Source organism: Canis aureus, chromosome 34 (assembly GCF_053574225.1).
Source record: "Canis aureus isolate CA01 chromosome 34, VMU_Caureus_v.1.0, whole genome shotgun sequence".
NCBI lineage: Eukaryota > Metazoa > Chordata > Mammalia > Carnivora > Canidae > Canis > Canis aureus.
The window spans coordinates 19220097-19245375 of record NC_135644.1 but is presented as its reverse complement, the minus strand read 5'-3'; the positions used below and the strand labels follow the sequence as shown (position 1 = coordinate 19245375).

The following is a 25279-nucleotide window of genomic DNA, read 5'->3' as shown; positions in this document are numbered from 1 at the left end:
ACACTTGTTATTTCTTTCTTTATTTTGATACTAGTCCTTCTGACAGGTGTGAGATGATATCTCAATTGTAGTTTTGATTTGCATTTCCCTGATGAAGAGTGATGTTGAACATTTTTTCATGTATCTGTTGGCCACCTGTATGTCTTCTTTGCAAAATGCCTATCAGGTCATCTACCCATTTTTAAACCACATTGTGGTGATTTGGTGTTGAGTTGCATGAATTCTTTATTTTGGATATTAACCTCTTATTGGATGTATTACTTGCAAATATGTCCTCCCAGTAAATTATCTTTTAATTTTGTTGGTTTCTTTAGCTGTGCAAATGCTGTTTAGTTTGATGCAGTCTTAGTTTATTTTTGCTTTTGTTGCCTTTGCCTGAGAAGACAGGTCTAAAAAATATTGCTAAAAGAGTTTATTGCCTATGTTTTTTTTCCCCTAGAGTTTTTATAGTTTCAAGTCTTACATTTAGGTCTTTAATCCATTTTGCATTTGTTCTTATGTTGGTGTAAGAAAGTGGTCCAGTTTCATTCTTTTGCATGTAGCTGCACAGTTTTCCTGACATCATTTGTTCAAGAGAATGTCTTGTCCCCTTTGTCATGTATTAATTGACCATATAGGTATGGATGTATTTCTGGGCTCTCAGTTCTCTTCTGTTGAATTATGTGTCTGTTTTTGTCCACTACCATACTGTTTTGATTACTGTAGCTTTGTAGTATATAGTTAACCCTTGAACAGCACAGGTCCACTTATAGGCAGATTACTTTTTCAATAAGTACAGTACTACACGTGTATTTTCTTAATAACATTTTCTTTTCTTTAGCTTATTTTATTGTAGAAATAGAGTATATAATACATATGACATACAAAGTATATGTAATTGACTGTTTATGTTACCAGTAAGGCTTCTAGTCAACAGTTAGTTATCAGTAGTTAAGTTTTCAGGTATCAAAAGTTATACATGGAGCCCTGCATTGGGCCACCTGCTTAGCGGGGAGTCTCCCTTTCCCTTTAACCCTCCCTCCTGCTTGTGTTCTCACTCCCTCTCTCTGTCTCTCTCAAATGAATAAATAAAAAGTCTTTAAAAAATTATACATGGATTTTTCCCATACTAGGAGGGTGGCATCCGTAACCCCCATGTTGTTCAAGAGTGAACTGTAGTTTGAAATCTAAGAATGTGATACCTCCAGTTTACTTCTTTTTCAAGGTTGCTTTTGGTTTTCGGAGTCTTTTGTGGTTCCATACAATGTTTAGGATTATTTATTTTAGTTGTGAAAAAATGTCATTGATTTGACTATTTTGACAGGCATTGATTTGAATCTGCAGATTGTTTTGGGTGGTATGGACATTTTAATATTAAATTTTTACAATCTAAGAGCATAGTATATCTTTCTATTTGTTTGTATTTTCAGTTTCTTTCATTGATGTCTTACAGTTGTCAGAGTACAGGTCTTTTACCTCTTTGGTTACATTTATTCCTAGGCATTTTATTCTTTTTGATGCAGTTGTAAATGGAATTTTCTTAAATTTTCTTACTAATAGTTCATTAGTAGTGAAACTTGAATTTCCATAGAGATACCTCTTTCCATTGAGGCAAAGGAGGCCTTCATTAAAGTAAGTGTTTTAAAAAGAGACATTGAGTTAATATATCAGCAACCATTAACATATCCTCTGGAAAACAGCTTCTTTGAAGAACTGCAGCAAAACCAAATTCCTTTTTTACAAGGATAAGGAAAGTTACAAAGTTTGGAAATCTGTCCAGAAAGGAGTGGTATAGCTGGGGCCTGGCTCGTATTCTCTACTTATTTACCAAGGAGAGCAAGAGCCTATTAATCGGAAAGAGAGAAAAAAAAAAAAAAAAAAAAAAGCATTGGGTGGCAAATGGGGTGTTGGAAATACCTATATAATTTCACACTGATTTGAGGATGAGGGCAGAAGACATCTAAATACCCTATGATGTTCATATTAAGACCAAGAGATAAAGAAATTCATTTCATGGAATAGAAGGAGAAGTTTTTAGGCATTATAGTGTTCAGTATTTGCTAGTGTTAGAAAAAATGTTGGCCCTGAACATTAATAGAAATAAAGTAGTCTAACAGATTGAATTAAATTATTAGTTAACAGGTGATATAGTGGTAATATCAGTTAAATGATATGGTGATAAAGTATATTCATATGCTAAGAATAGACCATCAAAAACTATAATCATCTGGCATAATTTTTTTATCTAATCTTTTCATAAAGCTTCATTGAGATCTTATGACAGATACAGTCATTTTAGCAAAAGCCCTGATATTAGATTACTATAGGTAGAAGCCACTCTAGAAATGAAACTTTATAATTTGAATAAAACAGAACTCATAACTATCATTTTAATCTGTCTAGTGAAGCAAGTTTTTAGGACATTTATTTGTCTTGTTATCCAAGTGATAAAAAGGCCATGTAATCCATACAAACTATTAAAGCTTTCTAAATACAAATTTACCTGGCTTTGGAATGGAATTCTTTTTTTATGGTTTAACAAAGTAACCATATTATTAAAAATATCAATTTATTCCACAACCATAGAGTTTCAAATATGCCTTAACTCTTATGAAACTTATTTTTCTTGTATATACGGTCTTGGAATTCAAGTACTAAACAGGAGCTAAAGCTCAGTGAAAGACAAGACATATACACATAATAGTTGAGACCATTGGAAGTAAATTGAAGTCTGATAAAACCTAGAGATTTATTATATGTAACAGCCAGAAAATTATTTTAAACTTGAAATAGCCAAGAAAGATTATTGGCTTTCTTTCACTGCAGTGCTGGCTTGACTATCTATTGACTAGTCAGTTTTCAACTCTGGGCAAAAGGTTAACTTGTAGATTTTTGTCTGGAAGAGAAGAAAATAATGTCTGTCCAGTAGAACAAATAAAACAAGATTTTTTCTGTGATCATGTTGAATATAAGTAGTTTCATGTCTAACACAGAAATCTTACCCTAACATTTGTTTTATTCCTGTATGTTTTATTCCTGTTTTATTCTTAAAGAATCTATGAGCCAGTCATAATCCTTACTGGTTTCCTTATTAATTAATGATTTAATTTGAATATGATTTGACATGTTCATTTTATATTGTATAAGAATCATGTTTTCCGGTAGTGGGCGGGACCAGGGCTGGGGTGACCCCACCAGAGCCACCTCTGCCAGCGACATGTTCAAGGTAATTCGGAGGTCTGTGGGGCCAGCCAGCCTGAGTCTGCTCACCTTTAAAGTCTATGCATCACCTAAAAGGGACTCACCTCACAAAACTTCTGTGAAGGTTAATGAGCTTTCACTCTACTCGGTTCCTGAGGGTCAATCTAAATATGTGGAGGAGCCAAGGACCCAGCTTGAAGAAAGCATTTCACATCTCCAACATTATTGCGAGCCATATACAAGTTGGTGTCAGGAGATGTACTCACAAACAAAGCCCAAGATGCAGACCCTTGGTTCAGTGGGGGTTAGACAGCTATGAATATCTCCAAAATGCACCTCCTGGATTTTTTCCAACACTTGGTGTTAATTGGTTTCGCTGGCATTGTTGGACTTCTTTTGGCTAGAGGGTCAAAAATAAAGAAGCTGGTGTATCCACCTGGGTTCATGGGACTAGCTACCTCTCTTTATTATCCACAACAAGCCATTGTATTTGTCCAGGTCAGTGGGGAGAAATTGTATGACTGGGGTTTACGAGGATACATAGTCGTAGATTTGTGGAAGGAGAACTTTCAAAAGTTATAGGTAAACATTGGAAACTCCATTTTCTACAGAAAAATGGCAGAGAAGTCAGTACTGAATGTAGTAAATTGGCTTTCTTCTTCAGGAAAAACTATACCAGGCTTCTTTATCTTGGGTGATGCCATACTACCAGTGGACTAATCAGAAATCCTTTCACCTAGAGATAATGTCCAGCATTTGAACTCCTGGTTCTCATGTTGCTATTTATGTACATAATTAAAATTCTGAATTAAAAAAAAAGAATCATGTTTTTCAACTAATGAAAATTGTACTTCGTTTTGGCAATCATTCACTGAGATGCCCAAGTGAACTCATGATAGAGCCAAGTAAGTGGTATTGAAGGGGACATTCACCCCATGGTTATTTAAATTCAGTTATGTTATTTCTTGCTCAAATGGCAATCTGTTTTAACTTCTTTGATTCTTTTTTCTTTCTTCCTAGTGTTATTTTTTTTTCTGGTTCATGCATAATTGAAAATTGATTCCCATTGGTGGTGGCAATGATTAGGAATTTGGTTTTGTGGTTTGACCATTTGATGAGATCTCTATTCTATGAATGATGAGCTATCCTCTAGTAAGTGAATCTGACAGAAAATTTGGTTTGCCATTTTTTTTTTATTTGTTTCTTTATCTGTTTGTGAGCTCAAAACAATTAAAATTTTGTGCCTCTTGGGAAGCACAACAATTCCTTGATTTCTGAACTAATGGGTTTTGTGCTTTCTTTTTACTTTTGATCTATGGCTCAAATTGTAGAACTGAAGCAATAAGTTCTCTTTATATTTATGTTTATGTTTGTGTGTCTACAATTCAGAAAAGTATTTACATCTCTTTGACAAATGTGAAATATTTTTCTATCTCTGACAGATGTAAAAAGGTTGCATTCTTAAATAGATGAAGTTCTGTTTTATTCAGGAATAAGTACTTAAATAAATTATATATTTTTAAATTCACAGAAAATAAACTTGTTTTTCAATATTTTAAAAGTTTAAAAGTTCTAATCCTCTCTTCCACAAAAATAATAATCCTCCATACAGATAGCTAGTTCAGAAACATTTAAAGAATCTAAGTCACAAAATCAAAATGAAACTTTAGCAAATCACACTGATTTATACTTTTTTTGGCAACGACACTAGGCCCTTTAAAAAAATTGTTTAAGTATAATTAAAATTAGAGTGTTATATTAGTCATCTGTGTATAATATAATAATGCAATAATTCTATACATTTGTCACTGCTCATCCTAATAAGTGCACTCTTAATCACCTTTAACAATTTTACGCATTCTTAACCCATTTGCCTAATGGAAACCACCAGTTTCTCTTCTATACTTAAGAGTCATTTTTTTCTTTGTTCATTTGTTTTGTTTCTTAAATTCCACTTATGAGTGAAATCATATGGTATTTGTCTTTCTCTGACTTACTTATTTTACGTAGTGTTATATACCCTGTAGATGCATGTTGTTGCAAATGGATATTCCATTGTGTATGTATGTGTGTATACATATACATCACATCTTCTTTATTCTGTCATCTATTGATGGACACTTAAGCAGCTTCCATATCTTGGCTATTATAAATAATGCCAGTTAATAGAGGGGTGCATATATCTTTCTGAATTAGTGTTTTCATTTTCCTTGGTTAAATTTCCAGTAGTAAAATTACTGGATCATGTGGCAATTCTAGTTTTAAAACTAGAATGGAAAACATTTGTGGAAAACAGTACAGATGTAGCTGCACTAATTTCCATTCCCACCAATAAAATATGAGGGTTCCTTTTTCTCTACATCCTTTCCAATGCATGTTTCTTGTGTTTTTGATTTTAGCCATTCTGATAGGTGTGAGATGATATCTCCTTGTGATTTTGATTTGTGTTTCTCTGATGATTAGTGATGTTGAACATTTTTTCATGTGTCTGCTGGGAATCTGTATGTTTTCCTTAGAAAAATGTCCATTCAGGTCCTCTGCCCATTTTTTAATTGGATTATCTGAGTTTCTTGTGTTGAGTTGTAGAAGTATTTATACATGTTAACCCCTGATTGGATCCATCATTTGCAATATATCTTCTCCCATTCAGAAGTTTATCTTTTTGTTTTGATGATGGTTTCCTTTGCTATGTAAGAGCTTTTCATTTAGGGGACACGTATACTGTATTGCTTTGATTACTACAGCTTTGTAATATATCTCAAAGTCTACATGATGTTTAAACTTATGAAAAATGTAAATTTGTGTTCATGTAAATTGAATCATAATAATGACGTATGCTTTTATATAACAGAAATTATGCTTGGCATTTCCTAGCTTAAGCACAATGTCCAGATTCTTTGGTAAATCAAAATCTTTATCTAATATTCAGAAGAGTTAGTGTATAATCTTTACATACATAAATAATAGTTACTTACCATTGAATCCTGAAACACGGAGTATTAAAGATAAATTTAAGATTATATACTTTTGCGTCTTGGTTTTATATGCTAAGAGTACAAGGAATATAAGAAATAGTGAAAGGGATTATAAGGGAAAGGAGGGGAACTGAGTGGGAAAAATTAGAGAGAGACTGACCAACCATGAGAGACTCCTAACTCTGCGGAAGGAGAGATGGGTGGGGGGTTGGGGTGACTGGGTGACGGGCACTGAGGAAAGCACTTGATGGGATGAGCACTGGGTGTTATACTATATATTGGGAAATCGAACTTCAATAAAAACAAATGAAAAAAAACCCCAAAATATATGCTATGAGTGGCAGTACTATTGAATAATTTTATGAACGTGTTTATCATTTTTGCTACCTTAAGGTGAATAAAAAAGTAAGGCTATAGGAAGTTGTGTTATGTGGAGTTTTAAGCTTTGCTAGTCTGCCAGCATACTTGCATATGACAGTTTTCACTTTTTTGCCTTACAGTGTTTTCTATGAATAGAAGTTATTACTTTGGTGAAAAATCATAGTTAATATGGATGGGTGAAATTATAGTAGGAAAAATAATGAGAAACATCTTTTTTAAAAAAAAAAGGTTTACAATTTTTACTGTAAATTATTGTGTTACTTTAATACTGTAAATATCATATTAATGCTTTTTCTCTGTTAAAATGTTAAATTTGTCTTAGAGTCTTAACAAAGGATTGTAAAAAGTCATTCTGTATCTTCTATATAGTGTATCCATTATCAGAGGTTTTGTATATTTTCAACACAATTGTTTTTTGTGTTGACTTTATCACGTCCTCAGTTGTTAAAGAAAACTTTTTATTTGTGAATGTGCAGTTTCCTTAAAATCATGTTATCCTCTAGATTTATCCTAAAGTATTTTATTGTCCCTTTGGTTACACAGGGAACAGAATATTGTTTTTCTTTAACCATGATCAGTATTAATCCAATTATAAATCTTTGAATACCCCTGATTTTTTACTTTCAAGTTTCAACCCTAAATTTAGAAAATAAAAAATAAAACTTTCACAATATTTTTCACAACTGAAATTATCTTTGAAATTTTTTTCTTTGAAATTTTCTATAGAGCTCCTGGAAAATAAATAAATTTCTTTTATCTTATAAAAAGGAAGATGTTAGAAAAATGAGATTTGATTGTTATGCTTATATTTCTAGTTAGTTTAAATGATTACTGAATCCAATGAAATAAACATTCTGTGTTTAATATGGGAGAAATGTCAAAAAGAAGAATTGTTAAGCCTTTTTTAAGTTTATATAGGTGAAGTACAGTTGACATAAATGATGTATGTATGTATGTATGTATTTATTTAGATTTGCCATTACTTAATTTTTTAGTTTTTACTTAAATTCTAGGTAGTTAACATGACATAGATGTTTCAGATAGTGTGAACTTCATAGGATGTATCCTGAGTTGTCAATAAATAGCCTTGCTGTCTGGACCATATTCATCTCTATAGGAGTAGAGGTTAACTTATAGATTTTCTTTTTACAAAGATACAAATAATTTCTAACTAATTTAAGAGGTAATGTAAAAGATTATGATTTTTTAGATTCTATTGGATGTGAAATAACTTGTATTTTTAAAAAAGATTTTATTTATTTATTCATGAGAGACACACAGAGTGAGAGAGAGGCAGAGACACAGGCAGAGGGAGAAGCAGGCTCCATGCAGGGAGCCCGATGTTGGACTCAGTCCCGGGACTCCTGGATCACACCCTGGGCAGAAGGCAGGCGCTAAACCACTGAGCCACCCAGGGATCCCCCTAAATAACTTGTATTTTATCTAGAAATATTTGTCTAACATTTCTTTTTAAATTTTATATTTCTTTCTCAAATGCTCTTTGAACCAATCATAACTTTTATACTTTCTCTCACTAATGAGTTAAATAAAATTTTTAATATAGTTTATCTTATATTTGTATGATACTCGTGGTCCTTTTTTAAAAATTTTTTTTTTATTTCTTTATGATAGCCACACAGAGAGAGAGAGAGGCAGAGACACAGGCAGAGGGAGAAGCAGGCTCCATGAACCAGGAGCCCGACGTGGGACTCGATCCCAGGTCCCCAGGATTGCGCTCTGGGCCAAAGGCAGGCACTAAACCGCTGCACCACCCAGGGATCCCTCGTGGTCCTTTTTGTTAACATACATTTTGATTATTGTGGTAAAATAGAGATAACATTTACCATTTTAACCAATCTATAATGTACAATTAAATAACGTTAAATGTATTGAAAATGTTGTATAACCATTGCCAGTATCTAGTTCCAGAACTTTTTCATTACCCCAAATGGAAATATTTTGAAAATCATACCTTAATATAAAAATATTTATTGAGCATTTGTCTTGTTTTATTTTATTTATTTTTATTCTTTTGGCCTGGCTTTATTCTAGGCGCTTGGTTATAGAAGCGAATTAAACAAACCCCTCTACTCCTAACTGTAATGTGGTTTATGTTTTAACAGAGAAGAGGAAAATGCAACAAAAAAATTAAGTAAAATTTGTAGTATTTTAGATAATGATAAATGTGAAAGAGCAATAATACATGGAAAAGGAACACAAAATGACAGTGTGGGAGGTTGCAATGAAAAAGCTTCACTGAGAAAGTGCCATTTGAGGAAATATAGAAAAACAAAGTATGGGGATAAGCCATGTGAATATTGGGGGTGGAGGAAGCATTCTAGGCAAAGGGAATGAGGTATAAAGACCTGGCACATTTGAAGAATGTCAATAGCTTGGTATGAGAGGAATTATTGAGAAGTGTAGTAAGAGAAAATTTCAGAATAGAAACAGGATACTTGATTATAAACATAAATCAATAAGGTTATTTGTTTTTAATTTGAATTAGATGGGAAGCCATTGGGAGGCTTTAAACTGAGAAATGGTATGATGTGACTCATGTTTTGAAATAATTGTCCTGGCAGCTGTGTTGAGAAGGGACCAAGTGAAGCAAGGACAGAACCATAGATCAAATAGAAGAATATTTCAGTAATTTGGATGAGAGATAATGGTGTCACAAGTAGAGTGGTGGATAGAAGGTAGACAATATTGGTTTCTTCTGGGTACAGTTTGAGGGTACATTTACAGAGGGCTTGCTGGGAGGTCGATATTGGTTTCTTCTGGGTACAGTTTGAGGGTACATTTACAGAGGGCTTGCTGGGAGGTCACTGTATATTCATATGAGAAATAAAGTATGTGACAATATATCTGTGTTTGAAAGATTGAGAAAATGGAGTGCTATACTGAAATGAAGATTGTAAGAGGAGTGGGTTTGAGGGGAAAAGCAGGAGCTCAGATTGGAAATGTTAAGGTTGAGATGTTTGTTAGGCATCCACCTAAAGTTATCAAGTGGGAATATGAATATATGAGTTGAGAGTTCAGAGAAGCAATTCATGCTGGAGAAAGGTATTTGGTAGCTGTCAAAGTGTGGACACTGTTTAGTTTCATGAAATTTTATTAGGTTTTTAAGACACAGAATATAGATAGGATTAAGAACTAAAGACAGGGGATCCTTGAGTGGCTCAGCAGTTTAGCACCTGCCTTCAGCTCAAGGAGTAATCCTGGAGTCCCGGGATCAAGTCCCACATCAGGCTCCCTGTATGGGGCCTGCTTCTCCCTCTGCCTGTGTCTCTGCCCCCCCCCCCCCCTCTCTCTCTCGAATAAATAAATAAAATCTTAAAAAAAAAAAGAACTATAGACAGAACTCTAGGGTGATTAAATATTTAAAAGCTAGGGACATGAAGAGGAACTCCTAAAAAAGGCTTGAAAAACCAGAGAGGAAAGAGCAAAACTAGGCAAATAATGAAAGACTGTAACTTCTATGGAGTCAGAGGTTGAAAAAAGACCAAGATATGGAACCAAATCTCATTGTTGGAAAACAATGCATAATGAGCTTTCAAACAAAAATAACAAAGCAAACAAAAAATCCATTGCCATGAAAGAGTCAGCATACTCATGAGTGGAAAAATCATACCTGAAAAAAAACATTCAGATCACTAAAGTAATTTGAAGAAATTTTAAAACATGCTTGTTTAAAATCTCCAAAGGACATCATTGATGAATATGAAAAAAATTAGGAATTATTTTTTGTTTTATGTTTTGTTTTTATTTTTTAAAAAGATTGTATTTATTTATTTATTCATGAGAGACACAGAGAGAGAGGCAGAGCCTTAGGCAGAGGGAGAAGCAGGCTCCCTGTGGGGAGCCTGGTGTGGAACTGGATCCCAGGACCCTGGGGATCACGACCTGAGCTAAAGGCAGATGTTCAACCACTGGGCCACCCAGGCATCCAAACTAGAAATTATTTTCAGAAATTAACCATTAACTTTAAAAATAGAAAAAAATAACTTTTAACATTAATTGATCATTAGCTTTAAAAATTAATCCTTAAATTCAGTAGTAAATTGGACATAACTGAAGAATAAGTGAATTTGGTAATAAATTAGGTAGATTTCTATAATTCAATCAAAGATAGGGCCTAGAGAGGAGAAACTAGCTATAATAAGCTATAATAGGTATCTAATAAACTTTAAAGAACGAGGTAAAAAAATGATTGCATACCATTGAGAACAACGAAAAATATTTAAAACATTTTAAAGTAAAAATACAGATTTCCTATGCAAAAAAGTATTCAATTATTAGTAACAATCTTAGTAGCAATTTATGTCGTAAGATAATGGAGTATCTTTAAAGTGCTGAAGGAAAATATCTCTGAACCTGAATTTCTGCATCCAAACTATTTTTAGTTTTTTAGTTATTGCATACACTCAAACACAGGCACACACACACACACACACACACACACACACACACACAAAACAGCTTGTTACTGGGAAGCCTGGGTGGCTCAGTGATTGAGCATCTGCCTTCAGCTCAGGTCATGATTCCGGAGTCCCGGGATCAAGTCCTACGTCGGGCTCCCTGGGAGGAGCCTGCTTCTCCTTCTGCCTGTGTCTCTGCCTCTCTCTCTCTGTGTCTCTCATGAATAAATAAATGAAATATTTTTTAAAAACCCGCTTGTTGCTATCAAGATAGAATAAAATAAGACCTCTCAAAAATGAAACAAAAGTGACAACAAAGTATCCCTTTGTACACAGAATCACCTTTAAGTGAAAAGAAAGCTATGATGGAAATCACTAGGATCTAAAGCATTTCTGTTTATCTAGGCACCCATGCTGTGAATTATTTCTCTTCATTACTAAAAGAAACTAGTCATTCAGAATATTTACAACACAGGTGTTAAGCGGAATCCTGTCTTCCCACTAATCAAGTTAAAACGAGCCTTAAGACAAAGAAATTTTTCTGCATGATTGAAAGTAATTTTTCTATGTTTTCTTGCCATTTAGTGTCCATGAGAAGTACTCTCTGCATTTATAAATGTATACTTTTAAGTTTGTTAATATCGTGAAACACTTAGAAAAGTATGAGTCAGAATGTGTGTCTAGTTTTAAAGATTACATAGGTTCATTAATTAGATTTATTGTAGATATTTCAGATTTAACTGAATTTCAAATTAAAACCAAAATACAAGAATTTAAAATATGTGTATTGAAATTGTTATCAGAATTATCCTTTTCACTTCATATTATGAAGACTCCAATATGATTTCTATTATTTACAGCAATATCTCAGAATTTTTTATTCTCTTGCAGAAGTTTAAAAACAAGCTGAAATGAACATATTTCTGAAGTGTTTGTTCTTTAATCACTCCACAGACTGTCATCGATAACATATTATACCAAGAAGAAAAATAACCCAAGCAGAAGAAGTGGGATTCTATAAAGAAAGGTGAGAAACATATAAAACACATTGAAGAAATTAGAGGTGTCTAAAATAAAATAACAAATACATTCATATTTCACATGGTTTGGGATGGGAAGTGGGAGTTCAAGGAAAGGTTAAAGCTTGTTCAGATCCTTTTCTTCGGGAGCTGATATATTTGTTTACTTTAGAATGTTTTACTGGGGATCCCAAGGTGGCTCGGCGGTTTAGCGCCTGCCTTTGGCCCAGGGCGCGATCCTGGAGTCCCAGGATTGAGTCCCACGTCGGGCTCCCGGTGCATGGAGTCTGCTTCTCCCTCTGCCTGTGTCTCTGCCTCTCTCTCTCTCTCTCTCTCTCTCTCTCTATCATGAATAAATAAAAAATAAAAAAAAATCTTTAGAATGTTTTACTAAACTATTAATGTAAGCATGTCTATTCATCGTAATTTGTAGCCATTAAAAGAACAGAAAAAGGACATCTCACTCCTATACCTTTGTGTATTTTTAATAAAAAAAGTTTTAGATTCTTATATGCAAAAATTTAGTATATTGTTCATGTATATATGTATATACTATTTATGTGTTATATGTAAAGTATAAAATGTTATTATGAAACATCTACACCAAAATCATGATGGTAGTTGTCTCTGATGGAGGGTACTATCAGAAGGGGATGGGAACATAGCTTAATGAGAATGCTTTCTGAGGTTATGCAGCAGAGCCCTGAGGAAACCTATCATTTCAGAAGCATAGGGTAACGTGCAATGACATAGCTCTTTTCCCATCTGAGTGGTTTGAGGAAAGGAAAGAGGAGAGAGAGACGGGAACAAGAAGTCCTCAGCTTGTGTCTCCTGAATTTTCATGTCCAGGTTTCATTGTTTGTTGAGGTGCAGCATCAAGGAAGGTTAGATAAGTTGAGGGTAGGGTATTCCACTATTTCAGATTGAGCTTTCAGTTCCTGGGTAGAAGTCTCTCTCAAAAGTTGCCTAGCACCAACTTGAAGCATGATTATGAAAAAATGAACTTTTTAAATCTTCTCAGCTGGGCTGAAGCTGACCTTGGTGTTTCTCTTTCTTAAGTGTCTCAATTCCTGTATGGTGTGAACTGTGACTTATGTGCAGTGGAGCTGCCTGTCACAAGTTAAGGTGACTCCAGAGCTGAGGCTGGGGTAGAGAATAAGAATGCTGATGAGAATGTACAGTGAGGCAATCAATTTGAAAAATATTTTGGGTGTTTTTAAAAAACTTAAACACATACCTACACCACCCAACAATGAGATACTGACTTTGTATAACTGAAAAATACAACCACAAAAATATTTGTACTTGAATGTTCATCACAACTTTGTAATAATGGCCAAAGCTGAAAACAATGCAAATGTCCATTAATCAATGAATGGATAAGCAAATTTTATTAAATTTATATTTAACACAGAAACAAATTATTGGTACATTCAACTACTTGAATAAGTCCCAAAATAATTGTGAGGAATGAAAGAAACTAGGCCAAAAAAAGTGGATAATATTATTCAGTGTATATAAAATTCTAGAAATTGAAAATAAACCTAGGATGACAGAAAGCAAATAAACGTTTTTCTGGGAAGTGTGTAAGGATATATGATGAGGCTTAGATTATGAAAGGGCCAAAAGAAACTTTGAGAATAATAGAAATGTTTATTATTTTGATTGTGGTGATAATTCCTTGGGTTTGTACAAATGTCTGAACTTATCAAATTGTACAGCATATGCACAGTGTGGTATACGCCAATTATATCTCAGTAAAGCTGTTAAAAATATTTAAAATGTGTCAAACCCTCTGCAAAGGGTAACTGAGGTTTGTGTTCCACATGTACTGTTGATATATGGCAGTGTCCTACTATTATAACCTACTGTGAGAAAATATATTCCCTCTGTCCTTTAAAATAGTTCTTTTAGTTGGATGAATGTAGATTCCATCGCAAAATGCATACTATCTATATTTTAAAGACAATGTAGCATGATTATGCTAATGACAAAAACTAAAAAAAGATAAATCAGCTTCGTCATATATTGATGAATGGTGATAACCAATGTTAATGAGTATTTCAAGAAGTGGTTTCCCCCATCCAATGCCCATGATAATAACTTACTAGAAAAAATTATGGCAGTGTTGATCACAATTCTAATTTTTAATTGTTGACTGACATTTGAAATTAGACTCATGAAATAATTATGGATAATCATTGTAATTAAAGTATGATATTAACACAGACTATCTATCCCTGAGTCATAAAATTTTAAAAATATTTCAGTTTTTCATTTTGTTCATATTTATAGTTAAAATTTCCCACCATTAGCATGCATTAATCTTGGGGCAAGGCAATTTCCCTGAGTACCCCAATGAAGATAATAACTCTCCATGTACATCTCACTCATCATCCCCTTGACCCCTTCTTTATTTCTCTTCTTAGTACTTATAGCTTCTGACATTCTTTTTGGTTATTTGTTTCACTATTTGTTTATTCCTGTATCGTTTTAGCGAGAATTCAAGCTGCATGAGTGTGAAATTTTTTCTGCCTTTTTTTTTAGTTGCTCTAGTGAGAATAGTTGCTGGCATGTAACAGACATCCAATAAATATTTCTGAATAAAAGAAAAATAGCAATAAGTGACATTTAAAAATTGATATAATCAGTAGGAAGGCAAACTCTTTTGTATCTGGATTGATTCAAGGCAGAGAATGATTGTAAAATAAATAAAACTGTTTTTTTCTCTTCCAATTTGCATTTCAAAGTACAGAAGTCTCCCTTTTCCATAGTTTTGCTTTCTGCAGTTTCAGTTTCCTATGGTCAAACGAGATCCAGAAGCTGGGAGGTGATCTTCCTCCTAACATACTGTCTGAAGGTCAATGGTAGCCTAATGCTGCATCACAATACTTGCATCATTGTAATTAAATGATTACATCTCATTATGTAGAAATTTTATCTTCTGGCATCATTACAGGAAGAAGAACGGTGAGTAAATTCAAGAGGATATGTTGAGGGAGAGAGACCACATTCACATAACTTTTATTACAGTATATTGTTAATAATTTTTAAATTTCACTATTAGTGTTGTTAATCTTACTGTGCCTAATTTATAAATGAAAATTTATCATAGGTATGTATGTAAAGGAGAAACATAGAATATATATAGGGTCCAGTATTATGCATGGTTTCAGGTTTCCATGGGGGCCTTTAATGTATCCCTGGTGAATAAGGGGGGTGGCTAGGGTACAAAGCAAGCTTCCTCAATACAATTCCCCCCTCCTTCTGGTTACACAGAGGATTACTCTTCTCTTATAGTCAGTTGCTGACTGACAGTCCTCTGCAAGCTTTTGTCCCATCTCCCATTCCTTTTCCTCCTCTTGCTTCATTTGTTTGCTTTCCTTTGCACTTAGGTGAGTCAGGGAAGAGCATCCAGAGTAGCTTTCCTTTGGAGGTTACCCCCAAAGGAAAGAGAGTCATAAGCACCTCCATCACTCAGTCTAATCATCCTCATTTCCTGGGAAGTCTGTAAAATAGTCCTGAAGGAACCCGGGGGAAAAGTTTTGAGAAAAAGTTCATACAAAAATAATTGTCTTTTAAAACCAATTAAGCTGGGCAGCCCTGGTGGCTTAGAGGTTTAGCGCCGCCTTCGGCCCAGGGTGTGATCTGGAGACCTGGAATCGAGTCCCACGTCGGGCTTCTTGCATGGAGCCTGCTTCTCCCTCTGCCTGTGTCTCTGCCTCTCTCTCTCTCTCTCTCTCTGTCTCTCATGAATAAATAAATAAAATCATTAAAAAAAATAAATAATAAATAAATAAAACCAATTAAGCTTAAGTATGCAACACCTGTTTTTGTTGGACTATGTGAAAAATAAGCCCAGAGGATAAGCCCAGAGGATAAGAAGACACCTAGGACACCCATGGGTTCTGTACTGGGGCTGTACTGGACTAATTTAAGGTAAGTCATCCTAGGAAAGCCAGTGGTTCTGAGCTACACTGAAAACAAGTACTGAAGGAAAACCCACAAGAAGATAATGAAAGCTAAGAAATAATTCAGCAGAACGTCAGGGTACAAGATCAACACACGGATGTCAGTTGTTTCTATATACCAGAATTGGAATGATCTGAAAAGGTTAATTAAGAAAGTAATTCCTCTTCTAAAACCATACAAATGAATAAAATGCATAGGAATAAATAACCAAGGAAATAAAAGACTTGTACCCGGAAAACTATAAAATATTGTTGAGTGAAATTAAAGATGACCTAAATAAATGTCTGTCACTTCACCAGTGTACCTATATAATGCCTTGAAATTAGGTACAAAGATTCCTTCTCACTTTATTTTTCTTTACAAAATTGTTTTTACCTCTTCTAGTGCTCATACCTTATTATATAGATTTTAGAATTACATTCTGTATAATTTTTAGAATAGTCTTGCCAATATTTTCCAAAAAACCTTCCTCAGATTTTGATAGGCATGGCATCAAACCTGCATATCACTTTAAACAGAATTATATATTTACTGTGTTGAATCAATTCATGAACTCAGTATGTGCTCCATTTATTTAGATTTTCTTTGATTTCTTTCATTAGTGGTTTATAGTTTTCAGTCTACAGGTTCTATGTTTTGCTAGATTTACACCAAAGGATTTTTGAGCAGATAAAGAATATCATATATTTAGTTTCAGTATCTGAGTGTTACTGTTAGTATGTGGAAATACAATATATTTTTTTTAACATTTATCTTGCATTCTCTAATGTGCCTGAACTCACTTTTTAGTTTCTGGATTTTTGTGTATATGTGCACTCCTTAGAATCTTCTGCATAAATAATCATGACATCTGCAAATAGGGATGTTTTTATTTCTTTATTTCTGATCTCTGTCTCTCCCACTCCTTTTCCCTCTCCCCCACTTCCCTGTATATAACAATCTTGCCTTATTTCATTGGCTAGAACTAGTACCATGTTGAATAAAAGTCTTAAGAATAAACATCTTTGCACTATTATTAATCTTAAAGAGATAGCATTCAGTTTTTTAACACTAAGAATAATATTCTATGAAAGTTTTTTGTAGATTTTTTTTGTCAGGGGAAGATCCCTTTTATTTCTAGTTTCCTGGGGGTTTATCATTAATTGCTATTGAATTTTATCAAATTATATAAAAATGATGAATTGCATTGAATTATTTTTGAATATTGAACCAGCCTTTCATCCCCAGATTAAACTCCATTTGGCCATAATATATAATTCTTTTCCTGGATGCTTAATTTCATTTGCTAATATTTCATTCAGAATTGTGCATCTGTATTCATTACAGATACTGGTCTGTAGTTTTATCTTTTTAAAAAATGTTATTTATTTATTTGAGAGAGAGAAAAAGAGAATGGGTGAGGGGAGAGGCAGAGGGAGAGAGGTAGGCAGACTCTTGGCTGAGCAGGGAGCCAGCCCGGGGCTCAATCCCAGGACCCTAAGATCATGACCTGAGCTGAAGGTAGACACTTAATTGACAGGCGCCCCTGGTCTGTATTTTTAAATTTTTGTACCGTATTGTCTGGTTTTGCTATTAGGATGATACCAGCATCATAACATTGAGAGGTGCTCTCTTCTCTTGTGTATCCTGGAAGAACCTATGCAGAATTGAGGTCAATTCTTCTTTAAACATTTGGCAAAATTCTCTAGTGAATTCATCTTGACCTGGATATTTCTTTTTTGGCAGTATTTTAAAATTATGAATAGAATTTTCTTAATAGTTATTGGCCTATTGAAATGATTAGTTTCATCTTGGATGCATTCAGTAATAGTTTGTGGTTTTTGAGGAATTGGTCTATTTCTTCTGATTCGTATAATTTATGTAGTTAGAGTTTTTCACAGTATTTCCTTTATTGTGCTTTGTCTGCAGCCTCTGTAAGGATAGCCTCTCTTTCACTGCTAATACTGGTAATTTGTGTCCTTTTTTTTTTCTTTGTCGTTCTTGCTAGAGGCTTGTCAGTTTTATTAATCTTTTTAAAGTGACAGCTTTTGGTTCTATTAATTTTCTCTAATGTTTTTCTGTATTCAATGCATTAAAGTTCTTATCTTCATGATTTACTTTCTTCTACTTTATTTGGTTCTTCTTTTTCTGGTTTCTTGAGGTAAGAGCTTAGACTGTCGATTTGATGTGTTCTTTCTTTTCTAATTATAAATGGTGATGTTATAACTTCCCCTGTCAGCTCTGCTTTACTTACATCTTATATATTTGATATGTTGCATTTTTATTTTCATTAAACTCAACATAGTTTTATTTCTCTTGAGATACCCTATTTGATCCATTGATTATTTAAAAGTATATTGTTTAGTTTCCAATGCTTGGATATTTTTACGTTATCTATTATTTGTGTCTAATTTTACCCATTATAATTGGAGGACACACTATGTATGATTGGATTTTCAGAAGATTAACTATGATATTTCTTGGCCTGAATTTCATTGGATTTATCCTTTCTGAGGTTAGCTCAGCCTCTTCAATCTGTAGGTGTATGTCATTGACAAATTTGAGAAGTTTTTGGTCATGATCTCTTTGGATATTTTTTAAGTTTTACTCTCTCCTCTCCTGGGACTATGATGATAAAAATGTTAGCTCTCCTGCTACAGTCCCACAGATCAGTGAGGCTTTTTTTTCATTTATTTTCTTTCTGTAATAAATTTTTTGTAATTACTACTGTTCTGTTTTCAAGTTTACTGTTTCTTTCCTGTGTTCCATTTTCCTTTTTAGCTCATCAGCTGAGCTTTTGTTTTGGTGTTTATATTTTTCAGTCTAAAATTTGATTTCGTTCTTCTTTACATCTTTTATTTCCTTCTTGAGATTTTCTACTTCTTTTCAGAGATTCCTTATTTTTTGTTTCAAATGTATTTGTAACTACTCATTATGGCTATTTTATCATGGCTACTTGAAAATCTTTATCAATTATATCTAACATTCTATAATCTCAGTGTTGGTGGCTGTTGACTATCACTCTTCATTCAATTTGAGGCTTTCCTGCTTCTTGGTTTGACAGGTGATTTTTGGTTCAAAATTGGACATTTTGAGTATTATCTTATGAGAAACTATATCTTACCTAAACATTCTGTTTTACCTTGTTTCTTCTGACACTGCTGCAGCAGGAAAATGAAGACACTAACCACTGCCAGGCAGGGGTAAAAGTCCAGCTGGAGGATAAGATGGGTACCTCCTTACTGCTTGGTGAAATAAGTTTCAGCACCCTACTGGGCCTCTGCTGATCCCATTCTGCCTGGAAGGGGAAGATTCCTTACTGTTCTACATCTGGCCTCTGATGATATGGCATAGGGGATGGGGGGCTTTATTAATGCTGGGTGGCAAAAGTTCTGTGTCTCTACTAGGCCTCCTTTTATACCTTATCATGGGAAAAGGAGACAATCTCTTTAATGCTGGATGGGGTGGACTCAGGTTCTCTATAAGGTCTTCATTGATATCACAGAAGTTTGGGGGGCTCATTAGTGCCCATTGGGGATCTAAGTCTCAACCTTCTTTGACATGACCCTTGTAATGAGATTGGGGTATATCGTTAACAGTCTGATGAGGGTGGAAATCTAGGCATCTAGCTTGGCTTTTGTTGGCATGACCACACCTGAATCCTTTTCTATTGTGTTTGCTGAAAAAGTTATTATCTCAAATTTTTCAGTCTTGCTGTATTGCCCCTTTCCTGTTTTGTTTGATTTTTTATTTTGTTTTGTTTTTTGGTTGCTCATGTTTTCATTTTTAGGTTTCTGGCTTCTCCAATGCCGTGTCTTGGGTATAAGAGGCAAAAAGAAACCCAAGAATCTTATTATCCTGTCATTACTTAGGTTCCAGGGTCCCTAACCAGTCTACCTTCTCCTCACCTTTCAATGTCTTCCTATGTTTATTTTATATATAATTTCAGCGTTTTATTTGTATATAGAAAGAATAGTAGGCAAAATACTTTCACTCTGCCTTCTTAGAAGCAGAAGTAAAAATGCAATCCTATTTGAATATAACTACTCTATACAATTTAATATTTCCCTGCCTTTATCTTTGCTGTTTTCTCTGCTTGCAGTACCTGCCCAGCCATGGCTCTCTGGCAAAGGGGCAAACTCATTCTTCATGATAGAGCTCAAGAATTTCTATTTTTGTTAAATGTTTCCTAACCTCTGTTTTTCTGACTGCTGTCACTCATGCTATTGCTGCACTATATATATCACTATGTGAGCACACTTATCCCGGTTTATTTTAACTTTGTGTTGAAATAGCTGTCTTTCTTCCCTTATAGAAAGGATCATGCCTTGTTTGTAATGTATGTGTAAAAGGCACAGTGTCTGACAACCCTGTAGAAATTTGAATGTATTTTAAATAGGTGAATGGATATAGGGATAGAAAGAATATCAGGTTTTTATTTTATTTTTTTATTTTTATTTATTTATGATAGCCACACACAGAGAGAGGGAGAGAGAGAGAGAGAGGGGCAGAGACACAGCTGAGGGAGAAGCAGGCTCCATGCACTGGGAGCCTGACGTGGGATTTGATCCCGGGTCTCCAGGATCGCGCCCTGGGCCAAAGGCAGGCGCTAAACCACTGCGCCACCCAGGGATCCCGAATATCAGGTTTTTAACTAGACATAAGGACTGGATATTTCTTGAGGAATATATAGTTGAAACAATGGAAACAACACCTTAATAAGTATGGAAAGAAGAGACATAAGTAATCAATTTTATTGTATTGTAAATAGGTAACTTCCTGGAGGGTACAAAATGAGAGATACAAAATGAAAAAGGAGATACCTTTTATGTGAAATAAAATGTAATAATTCTGGTTTTCCCACCTCTGTATTAGTGTTATTACAAAATGATCCATTTGCATTGCATATCCTCTTGAAGGTCTTACTATCTCAGTTAAACTGAAAACTTCAGTTGGAAATACTAATAAGAAAAGTTGATGTAACAGGACATTAACTGCCATGTACCTCAATGAATTTTCAGTTGTTTAATAATTTTTTTAAAATACATATCTATATTAATCGTATATTGCTCTATTGTGCATCTAGCAGAGTATCAATAGCAATAGTAAAATATTAGACTACTATTAATTTAATTAGCTGTTGGTAAATGGCAATTTATGCTGATTTTAGGGGAAAAGGGAGGTTTGTTAGATAATAAATTTCTTTCAAGTCAGCCTAAATATCATTAATGAAATTAAAACCTCGGGGCTCTGTGTTTTTATGAGTCTCCCAAGTGATACATCCATGTTTACAAACTATTGAGTTAGACCACATTGTTTATGTTAATACATTGAATAGGATAATCCTGGGATCATTCCAATGAACACTTCATTTAGTAAAGTCTTTTAAAATTTTTTAATAAAAGCTTTATTGAGATAAAATTCACATACCATGCAATCGCTGATTTAAATAAATAATTCAGAGGGTTTTAGTATACTTACAGAGTTGTGCAACTATAAACACAGTCTAAGTTTAAAACATTTTAATGCTGTCTCAGAGAAACCCCATTGGCAATAATTCCCCATTCCATCTCCACCCAGCCCTCGGTACACACAAATCTACTTTCTATCTCTCTCTCTATTTGCTTATTTGGGACAGTCATATACATGGAATCATACAATATATAGTCTTTTGTGACTGGCTGCTTCTGCGTGTCATAATGTTTTCAAAATTTATGCATGTTATAGCATGCATCAGTACTTCATTACATATACTGCTGAATAATATCTCATTGTATGGATATACCACATTTTGTCCATCAGTTGCTGGACATTTGGGTTGTTTTACCTTTTTGACTATATGAAAGCTGTATGAACATTCGTGTACAGGTTTTTTTGTGGACAAAGATTTTAATTTTTCTAAAGAATAAAACCTAGGAGTGAAATGTTGGGTCAATGGGAGGTTTTGAGGAACTGCCAAATCATAGACTAAAAGGCCTGCAGCATTCTACATACTCACCAACAGTGTATTAAGGTTCTAATTTCAGTATATACTGTCAACATTGTTATTGTCTGTTTTTTTTTTTTAATTACAGGCGTTCTAATTTATAAGAAGACTTCTCTCACTATGGTTTGGATTTGCATTTTCTTGATGGCTAATTACGGAGAGCACAAGCAGACAAGGGGAGGGGCAGAAGCAGAGAGAGAATTCTGAGCTTGGAGTCCAGCGCAGGGCTCTGTCCCAGGACCCAGAGATCATGATCTGAGCTGAAAGCAAGAACTGGCCGTTAACCAACTGTGCTCCTGAGGTACCCATGCCTTGTGAATTTTTTAAACGACATTTAAATATCATAATGTAGTGATACTTGAAATCAGATTCTCCACTTTCCCTAGGGGTTGTGGCTTTTTTGACTGTTGAAAGCTGAGTAGTCCATTTGTTTACTGACACTGTTTTCACAGAGATTTTATTCTTTGTATTGTGGTCACTGAAGTCTGTTCTTAGCTTGTTTTCAGCTTGTGTTTTGACAGAGATTTTGTTGAGTACCAACACCTAAAACAAATGAACCCTCTTCTGCATCTTCCCTAGTCTTTGCAGACTGGTCTATGCTAAGGCACTTCATTAATAGCTAGGTAAAAGCTTAGTGTTATCTCAGATATTTCTGAGCATGCATCTTGCACTGGACATGCACATGGCTTTCTGAACTCCCCTGTATTAGTGTGTGATTTTGAATGCCCTAATTTCCCAGAGATACTCTCCCTTGCTTTTTCTCCCTGGCCTCAGGCAGTCTGGGAAGACTATAACCTTTTGCTGCAGATCATATCCATTTTAGGATTTTTTTGAGCAATTATCCCATTTTCCAGGCCTTGGCAAATTTCTAGGTGAAACAGAGACTAGTGCCTTATGTCACTCCTTCAGAGAGTCTGTTCACTGGTTAGAACAGGTGTACGCAAAAACTTATGAGTCAGGTCTGCTCGCTCCTGCCACAACCAGGGACAAGGATCCCACACTGGAAATAAAAGTCATCTTTCTGACTCTTGCGGAACCAGGGAGGAGGTGGGGCAAGGGCACATTGTTCCTTCATTTCAGAGTTGCTTTGTCTTGATTTAGCATTTTCTTGGCTCCTGCAAACCTTTGTTTTCCAGAGTTCTAACAAAGTTGGCTCTAATAAATTCTGCTTTTTTGATCTGTTGGGGGACAGGAGCTTGAAGCTTCTATACCACTGTTTTGCTAACATCATTTCACATTTTAGTTTAGAGTATGAGACCCTGATGATTAAAGATGTTCTTCTAGAAGTTTTTTTCTTTTATGTATTACATTTATGTCTTATGATTCATTTGACTTAAGTTTGGTTTTGGTTTTTGATCCATACTTTTGTATATGGGTTGTTCCTATTGTTCCAGCATCATTTGTTGAAAAACCTGTCCTTTTCTACTGTGTTTCCCCTACCCTTTTGTCAAAAATAAGGTGTTCATATCTATTTACATGCATGTTTCTTTGTTCTGTACATGTATGTTTCTTTATTGTCCCATGTGTCTGTTTTTACATTTATTGTCTGTTACATGTATGTTTCTTTATTGACCCATGTGTCTGTTTTTACATTAATGTCACATAGTCTTGTTTACTATAACTTTATCATACTTGAAATCAAGTAGTTTGGTTAATCAAAATTTCTTCTTTTTTTTTTTTTTAATAGACCTTATTTTTTAGAGCAGTTTTAGGTTCACAGCAAAGTTGAGTACAAAGTATAGAGATGTCCCATATGTCCCTCATCCTAATACATGTCTAACCTTCCCACCTTATTAACATCACCCACAAGGATGGTACATTTATTATAATTGACGAGCCTACATTGACACATCATTATGACCTTGAGTGCATAGTTTACATTAGGATTCACGCTTAGTATTGTACATTCTATGGGTTTAGACAAATTTATAATGACAAGCATATATACTGTTAGTCATTTCACTGCCCTAAAAATCCTCTTCTTTTTCAAGGTTCTAGTGTCTAGGGTATTTGCATTTCCACTTTAATTTTAAAATTGGTTTTTAAAAATTTCTACCAAAATACCTTCTGGGATTATCATTAGGATTTTTTAATTTGTAGGTAAATTTGGACAGAATTGATATCTTAATATTGAGTCTTTTTGCTTATAGATATGGCATATCTTAATGTACTTAGTCCTTAACTTCTCTTAGCAATGTTTGGCAGATTTTAGTGTATAGTCTATCAGATTGATTCTGGTGTTTCATACTTCTGATGCTATTATAAGTGGTATTGATTTTATAATTTCAATTTTCAGTTAATTGCTATTATATAAAAATACAAATAACTTGTATGTTTCAATCTTGTATCCTAAAATTTTGCTAAATTCACTTATTAATTCTACTTTCTTATAGATTCCATATGTTTTGCTACAAAAATGGTGAATTCATCTATAAATAAAGGCATTTTTATTTCTTCATTTCAAATCAATCTATTTTTCTTCCTTCCTTGCTCCCTTGCTTCCTTCCTTCCTTCTTTTGTTTTTTGATCTTATTTCACTAGATGTATATTTTCTTTTAACTAAATGGACAAATTTAACTATATTCCTATGAGAACCAAACATGGATAAGTATCTTTATTGGGGTTCCAAAAGAAAAATAAAATAGGATAAATATAGTACATCTTCTAAGAATATCAAAATTGGTAGGATGAGGGGATTTGAATTGTTATTTTTAAAAACATTTGTAAACTGCATATATAATCAAAATAGGAAAATCTTATTTTTTAAGGTTAATCAATCTTGGGAGCAAGGAATTCTTGTCTTTACTTTCAGAACATTTCCAGATTTGGATTACTCTCCACCCTCCATCATTTCTCACAATTATCTCCTACTTGTACTATTTCATTGGTCTCCTAACCAGTCTCCTTGTTTCCATTCATCACTATTTATGCTTAGTCTCTACAACAGCATCCAGAGAAATCCTTTCAGAACATCATTAAGACCATGTTATCCTCATTAAAATACTTTAATAGCTGCCCTTTTTAGTTACAGTAAAACCCAGTGGCCTTACGATGGTCATTAAAAGGACATATATAATCTGGTTCCCAGTTATGATTCTGACTATGTCTCCTACCACTGCCTTTTATTTATTACTCTGGTTCAGTTACAATAGCCTTATTTTTTTCTTGAATACAACACTAACACTCTTATTTCAGAGTCTGCATTTGCTATTCCTTCTCTGTGGAATGCTTTTAATTTGGATATTTACATAACTTGATCTATTATATTTATGTTTGTTCAAATACCACTTGAGAGGTTATATGTAACTATCCAGGATGAAACATACCACTCTCTATGTGATTTAACCCTGTCTGCTTGTTTCTTTATTT

General features: G+C 34.1%; 1 long non-coding RNA gene and 1 pseudogene across 2 annotated transcripts in view; both read left to right on the top strand.

The window, feature by feature from the left end:
- LOC144304586 (uncharacterized) overlaps nt 1–24171 on the top strand; it is a 49159-nt gene extending 24988 nt beyond the window's left edge. For both annotated transcript variants that reach the window (XR_013371527.1, XR_013371526.1), the window contains 2 exons: nt 11909–11981; nt 21999–24171. This is a non-coding gene — a long non-coding RNA (uncharacterized LOC144304586). The remainder of the gene's footprint in view (nt 1–11908; nt 11982–21998) is intronic.
- On the top strand, nt 3147–3762 carry LOC144304545 (MICOS complex subunit MIC26 pseudogene; annotated as a pseudogene).
- Nucleotides 24172–25279: the final 1108 nt, after the last annotated feature.